The sequence below is a fragment of the Corvus kubaryi genome, unplaced genomic scaffold (genome assembly GCF_017639235.1).
Source record: "Corvus kubaryi isolate FWS band 111438036 unplaced genomic scaffold, C.kubaryi_AGA036_p1.0 138, whole genome shotgun sequence".
NCBI classification, from domain to species: domain Eukaryota; kingdom Metazoa; phylum Chordata; class Aves; order Passeriformes; family Corvidae; genus Corvus; species Corvus kubaryi.
In genome coordinates, this window is record NW_024580672.1 from 906,105 (window position 1) to 914,004 (window position 7,900).

The window sequence follows — 7,900 nt, forward strand, 5'->3', positions numbered from 1 at the left end:
TAATAAGAGAAGAAGCAACAGTATTTTATGTGTATTGACATCTACAGAGTCAAAGTTCATAGAATACATAATTGTATAATAAAATGTTAAGCTATATAATCCCTTTGGGGGTACTCACAGAAGTGCTTTTGGGCTTCAAGAACCAGATCCTTTCCATCTACCTGGGTAAAACCATTCCAAGTTACACAGGGAACTGAACTAACACGCAGTAGAATGTATAAATTTATCCTAAGTCGTGCTCCAGATATGAGCCCACTTTCAGAAATTTCAGGAGACAAAACTCCTGAGGAATACCAAAGATTTTGTCTCTCTGGAGTCTAATTGAAGAAAAGAGCTGAACCTGGGTGTTGATTCATTTAGACAGGATAGCTGGCCTCATTACTTTAAACATACTCAGAAGAAAGAGACAGAATGGCCTCTCTCTCTCTCTGTGGAGCCTCCTACTGTCTACAAGCCAGCACACGGAGCTCTGGAAGGCGAGAGCTTGCACTTCACTGGAACAAAGTTCGCTAGGACAAATTTTTAATTCTGCTCACTTTATCAGCAGATATATATGCACTGAGGATCTGAACCCCAATAGTTTTGGGGTTGTTTTTTTAAATATAGAGTGTAAATACAACTAGAATGCCAGAGGTTCTTTCAGTTGGATTCCTGGTGAATACTTCTCTCAAGCTGCACTGACCTCAAGGTCTTTTGCAGACCTTTCTTAAGAAAGAAAATAAATTAAATTATTCTCCCAGATGGTGAGCCCAGCAACTCAGATGCTAATCCCCCAAGCTCACATCAGCCCATTCATAACACATCAAAGCACAGAACTTTTTTCACTCCCTAGAAAACATTCAAGCAAGTGGAAGAGCTAATACATGCTTTCTAAAAAAATTTTTGTCAATCAAAATGTAAATCATTAAAAGAGACATTTGAAGAGTGGCAGAAAACAGCCTGTTTCTTACATAGCTAACAATTGAGGAGACAAAAACCACCGCAAATTCTGAAGCTGCTGCAAACTAATTCTGTTATAAAATACTACTGGAATATATAGCACAAGCAATGGGAATCATATGGAATTTCTGTACACACACTGCTATAAAAGTCCAAATTACAAATATTTTGTAAGCTGTTTTTCTAGTAACTTTCCTGAAGTGTCTGCTGCACAGCAAGTAAAGGTTAACCAGGCCTGCAAGGAGGCTCAGGGCAGAAAGTGCATTCTGCAGCTGACATCAGGACTAATACTGAACCCATCAACAAGATTGTTACAGCTAACTGGTTTTCATTTAGAAGTGTGGTTTTGCTTCCTTTCCTCACAGTGCCCTTTAGCAAGTTGGAAGTCAGGCTGTTCGTTTTATTGCTATGTGCTACAAAGAACTCTTACAGTTAAGGTGAACACACAAAGAGCGGCTCCTTACTGAATATTTATTGTTATTGGGAAGGGAGATTTTGTCATGCTACAGATCTTTAAATAGCCTTGCTAAAAAAGGAGAGATGAAGAATTTTATAGGTAAGCAAACACAGCTCCTCTGAACTTATGCAACTGCAAATAGTAATAGATTTGACAAACTCCAGTTCTCAGCAGCTTCAACCCAATACTTACATTTCAGTGTTGTTTTAGTACAGAGAAAGGCTCAGTCAAAGAACTAAACACCAGCCTACAAAATATCTTATTTAGCTACAGTAAGCTGTCTTCATTTCCTAAAAAATGTATTAAGCACTAAAACCAGAATCATGAGGGAGGCATGCATCTTGTTTTCTAAATACAACTAAGAAATAATGGCAGTGACAGTTAAAACCACTTTGTTGGATTCTTTTTTATCTACACATTAAAATTACGACTATCAGATATCACTAATGCAGGAACAAAACAATTTAAGTAGCTACAATCATCAAGGGTGGGGAGTTTTTTGAACTTAATAAATTCCATCTTATTAACAGAGATAAGGCTTAACTAGAAAGACAACTCATTTTGAGCACCAGTTAGAATGTAGTGGAGCAGAGCAAGCCATAGGAACTGTTACCAGTGATACTGATTTGTACAGTCTGCTACAGACATGTTAATGTGAAGGGAGACATTAAGAACAAAAAGTGTTGAGGGAAATTTCTTCTCATCCTTTGAAGAGAATTCTTGCTGGGTGCTCCAGCAAGAGGACTGGGCTTGCACTGGTGGGATATTTGGAGGAAGAAGATTACTGGTGGGAGAAGAAGACCTGTAAGAAAAAAGAAACAATGAGATTAAATGGTGGGTAAGAGCTAAATGATGGGTAAGAGCTGAAGGTTTCATTCTCACTCAGAGCAAGAGCATCTGCACAGGGAATGTTCTATCTGTTCACTAAAAAGGCCTCACACAGTACTGAGATCATTGTTCCCCCAGAAGAGAAATATTTTCTCACTGCCCGTATTTTTTGATTCAATATTGATTGTTTTAGTGTTGCTAAAGTCAGAGGTGAAAGTAAAAAGCGCCTCAGAGGCGAAGCTTCTCAAATGGAAGAGCTCAGTTATTTAATAATCTCTTCATTGATCTGGCTCAAATTAGGCTGTGACTCCAAAAGCATAGGGATTCTGGCAAGCCAAACTTAGGAACTGGGCACAGTAGCTTGAAGACAGAAAAACTTCCACTTGCTATTTTACACAGTGGGAGTAAAAAGGAAAAAAAAGATTATCCATTATGCCCCAGATAGCAGAAGTAAAACAGAGCCAGGGTTGCTGGGGATTCCAGCTTCATGGGATCATCCAGACAATGAATAAAAAGCACACGGGTTAGAAACCAAAACAAATCCATATGCTGCCTAAGGGAGGAGTGCTAAGCAAACACACAACAATCCATTAACATCTTTTTCTCTCCTCACAGCCAAGATGCACCCCACTAGAAAATGCTACTATGTTAGCTAATGATATTATTATTTTTAAAAATCTTTAAAATTAAATTCTCTAAAAATTACAAGCTATTGCTTCAAAATTATTTTCTAGGACTTCTGATGATTTTACTGTTGGCAAAAGAGGATAACATTTTTGCATTTCAGAGCTCCTCACTGAGCACACAGTTTCAAGAGTGGCAGAAAGAGAAGCAGATTTCCTCTCAAATATTTTCTGGAGACTGGATTCTCATACCGCATTCAATGCCTGTAGAAGCACTGCTTCCCAAGCAGGGTGCACACCAGAATTAGTTCATAGCAAAGCATAGTCCACAGACTCTTTTGACAGACTCTGCCCTTCACTGACAGCAACAGGAAACAAGGAACCTGCCTCCAACATTCAGGGATAACAAATATCCCTGGCTTCCATATCACTTCTCACCTTGAATTCTTTGGTACCTCCTGACCCCATTTCACTGCTGAGTTCTCTAACCTGTTTTAAACCTTCACTGATCCTCGTCCCACCTTGTTAAAACTTTTCCAAAGGAAATCCCTTAAAGGCATGCCTACCATCAGCATGACATAGCAGCTGTATCACCTGCAAAATGCTTTGTTCCACCACACCTTGATTTATATTGAAATTTGAATTGCTTTGATGTGCAACTGTGAATCCACTACAAGGATCAAGCAAAAGAGTATTCACAGAGGTGAGGATTTGCAGCCTGTTTTCTTCTGTTTGTTCCAACAGAAATACATCCCTGAAGAGTTGCCAGTAGCCTACTGCGTAACATTAAAACAGGTGTTACATGCAAAGACTATCAACTGTTTGGGCTTTCATTTAGGAATGGACAATTTAAATTAATATTAGACAGGGAGCAAAAAGGTACTAAATCTCCTGAGAGAGGCAAGAGCATGTGTCTTGGTGTGAAAGACAGATGTCTGCTAAGGAAGGCAGGAGCCTCCCTTGGAATGGCAGATGTGACCCCCCTTCCCCTTATAATAATATAAGTTATTATAATTTTGAAATCAAGGGGGTTTTAGGCAAAGATGTGGGAAATAGGAATAACAGTTCTTTACTATTATATATCTATATGTGTATAACAAGGCAAACAAACAGCAATAACTGTGGCAGTAACAGCAAACACAAACCCAGTGCCAGCCTTCTCGGCTGTCGGGCCCTTTCCCCTCGGGTGCAGTTCCGCTCGCAGCCGGAAGGGGCGCTGGCGGCTCCTGGTGAGCAGGGCAGGTGCGATGGTTCCCCCGCGGCTGCAGGGGGCGCTCCGGAGCGAGCTCGGGGAGCACGCGGCACTGGTGCTCTGGGATCCCGGGAAGGGATGGGACAAAGGCTTCACAAACCCCTGGGCAGCCGATCCCGGTGTCTGGCCGGACCCTCGGGAACAGCAGGCTGGAACAGCAGGCTGGAACAGCAGGCTGGAATGGCAGGGATGAGCACAAATCCCGGGTGGCAGACCAGGTGTATCCAAACGGGGAACCCCCTGGAGGTCTGGGCAGGCAGGGTGAGCACGGCTACAATGCAGCAAAGGCTCGAAGCGACGGCGGGGCAGGGCGGCCACAGCCCGGCTCCCAGCGGGGCAGGGAAGGAGAGCTTTGGAATCCCGGGGCTTCTCCAGCAGAAGGAAAAGCAGCCTCTCTCTCTGTCCAAACACTGGGACCGACTGACCGCACACCCAGGTGAAACAAAAGCGTAGCCAGATGCACCCCACCTCAGTGGCTAGCTCTTTTGTTTTTCTTAAGTGCCAGGCAATTTGTCCCCCTAGCAACATGTATGGGGAAAATTCCTTTAACAGAAAAAAACCAACCACAGGAGAACTCTTAAAACCCCAACACCACGCCACAAGACTGAAGCAACAGAATGAAGTCTCTTAACACAGGCAGCACAGCTCCCTGCATCTGCTTCGACAGAATTACAGCTCCATCTCAAGACTCAACAAACCCTCCTCCGAGGCATTATATTATATATACATTGAAATTTGATGCTTATTAAAGCATAATTCAAGAAGTTCACTGCTATTACTTGAGACCCACACCTGTCACCCCCAAATCCGTCAGCATGTTAACTGCCCTTAGGTGTCATAAGAAATCAAATAAATGGCTTGGTGAGACAATTTCTGTACATATTCACTTCACATTTAATGGATGTTCTTGCTGAGTGCAACTGGAACCTCTTCCACTAGGTCAGGGGCACAGGAGGGAGAGAGAACAGAAATGGAGGTGGGGAGCCACATATCGCACATGATTTCCAAGCACCCTTTCCAACAACACAGCATTACCTTGGTACTAACCAAAAACCTTAACAGGCACAAAGGAATTCCACCTTGAGTGGCAAGTCTACTATTTTGTTGTTCATTCTCCTCACTGCCAAACAGATGACTGAAATGCCAGTTTATTTTATTTGGGGGGGATGATATTTGGATTTGAAAAAAATTCTTTTTTCAATTTGTAGTAACCAGGAAACATGCAGCTGAACCTGCAGGTCAGAACTGACCAGTGCAATCAGTTTCTATGCTACTCACCTTTTACAGAGATTCTAGTCCCCTCATTTTATTAGCTTTCTATCACTCGGTGGAATCATTTGGATGTACAATGGGTCATACTTGCAAATAGGCAGGTTAGGAGTCATGCCATTCTGTAAGCTCCAATGTCCCAGAAAAAGCAACCACTATATCTCACTGACAAAATTTAATTAGGTTGCATGATATGATTTTGGTCTTGGGGTGGCTAGAGGGGCGGCTGCTGTGAAAAGCTGCCAGAAGCTTCCCCCATGTCCTATGGAGCCAATGCCAGCCAGCTCCAAGATGGATCTGCACTGACCAAGGCCAAGCCCATAAGTGATGGTGGTAATGCCTCTGGGATAACATATTTAAGAAGACAGGAAAGTCAGTGTACAGCTGGAACAACAGCCAGAGAGAGTAGAGAATATGTGAGACCCCAAAGTCAGTAGAGAAGGAGGAGGAGGAGGTGGTTCCCCTGCAGCCTGTGGTGGAGCCCATGGTGCAGCCCATGGTGAGGCAGCTGTGCCCCTGCAGCCCATGGATGTCTACAGGGACAGAGATACACCTGAAGCTATGGAGGAACCTCATGCTGGAGCAAGTGGATGCCTGAAGGAGGCTGTGACCCTATGGAGAGCCAGCACTGGGGCAGGACCCTGGCTGGACCTGTGGCCCCACAGAGAGAGAGCTCACACTGGAACAGATTTGCTGGCAGGACTTGTTGCCACATGGGGATTCACACTCGAGCAGTTTGTGAAGAACTACAGCCCGTGGGAAGGACCCACACTGGAGAAGTTCAGGGAGGACTGTCTTTCATGGGAGGGACCCCACACTGGAGCAGGGGAAGAGTGGGAGGAGTCCTCCCCTGAGGAGGAAGGAGGAGCAGAGACAATGCGCTGGCTGTGGCCCCCATTCCCTGTCCCCCTGCACTGCTGGAAAGGAGGCAGTAGAGGAAACATGGAGTAAAGTTGAGCCCAAGAAGGGAAGGGTGGGGAGGCAAGGTACTTTTAAGATTTGGGTTTATTTCTCATCATCATACTCTGATTTGATTGGCAATAAATTAAACAAATTTCCCCAAGTCTCTTTTGCCTGGTAATCAGTGAGTGATCTCTCCCTGTCCTTGTATCAACCCAGAAGCCTTTCATTGTATTTTCTCTCCCCCATCCAGCTAAGGAGGGGAGTGATACAGCAGCTTTGGTGGGCACCTGACATCCAACCAGGGTCAACTCACCACAAAAATGGATTCTGCAACTTCTGTCTACAAATTTCTCTTAAGAAATTTTTAATTTATTATGTTTACTATGCTGGTTTCTCACATACATGACAAAATCCTGTAATGTATTTTACTGCATTTTCAGCAACTTTGGAACAAAATTTCCTTTTCCATTTAAAGGACAAGTCTACTCAACAGAGAAATCATGTTATAATATCAGCTTACTATTTGAAAACACTTCAAGTGTAATTTTAAGTGCAAAAAAGCTTTCTTAATGGACAACAATAGATGTCCAATGTGCTTTCCTATTTCACATTCTGCAAAATTAACATATACAGGAACGTGAGATGAATTCCCTGATCAAATGCTTTGTTAAGTTCCAGCCACTTAATAATGACAGAGCCCAGAATGGAGAACTTCCCATGGATGTTACTGGAATCACAAAGATTATCTATTTCCATACTCCCAGCTTCTTTACTGGTGGTGACACCGAGGGAAGCAAGAAGGATTCAGCATAATTTTCAGATTTACATTGGCACCAGGTTTTTCAAAAAGTGTATTTGTTGAGGTTTTGGGGGATAGGTAGTGGGAAAAAGCCACCATATTGTGCCCCTTCTACTATGTTAAGACTTGTACTTGGCTTCAGTAAGTTAGCATGCTAAATCAAAAACTGAAGAAGGAAACACACACCTTCCATAAAAAGAGGCGTACTGTTCCAGTCCTTTGAGTGTTTCTTGAAAAGAAGAGGGGGAGAAAGTACCTAAAACAGCAGGAAGAGACATAGATCAATTCATAACCTTTCAATATTTTGCAAGTCTGGCCTCTATATAGTTTTTTTAATGTTTTTTTTTTATATTAGCCAGCAACTGTTGTCATTTCTCAAAGTCCAAAAAACCTCTTAATATTAGACAAATACTCATTCACTTGCCCTATGACAACACCTTCAAAATTAAAAATAGTAAAAGTACCCAAAATGTCATAAAAACTGGAACAATACAAGTCAACTTCAAGTTTCATGGCTTAGTACAAATATGTAGTATCAGATATTTGGACAAGGATTTCAGAATAATCACATGCCATGTGTAAGATGAGAGATCATAATGTGCCTTGACTGCAGAGGGATTACCCTCCGTAAGATTTTCTGTCTGCCTTACTAGAAGCATCAAATACACACCACACACATGAGCAGACATGCACAGGCACTTCCTACAGTTGTATACCCCTCAAGTGGAGGGGCAGAACCAGAGTACTTCAAACTCCTTCAGCACAATGCAGAGAATTCAGCCCTGCGAGAGTATGATTTTGTCCAGGATTTAGGCCAACCAGTCTTGAAA

The 7,900-nt window shown here is 42.7% G+C and overlaps 1 long non-coding RNA gene across 1 annotated transcript; it reads right to left on the bottom strand.

Annotated features, from left to right (window-relative positions):
* Positions 1 to 1,395: 1,395 nt before the first annotated feature.
* LOC121659861 lies at positions 1,396 to 7,327 on the bottom strand. Its single transcript, XR_006014485.1, has 2 exons — positions 7,257 to 7,327; positions 1,396 to 2,198 (listed from the first exon to the last, which is right to left on the bottom strand). It is a non-coding gene; the product is annotated as an uncharacterized LOC121659861 (long non-coding RNA).
* Positions 7,328 to 7,900: the final 573 nt, after the last annotated feature.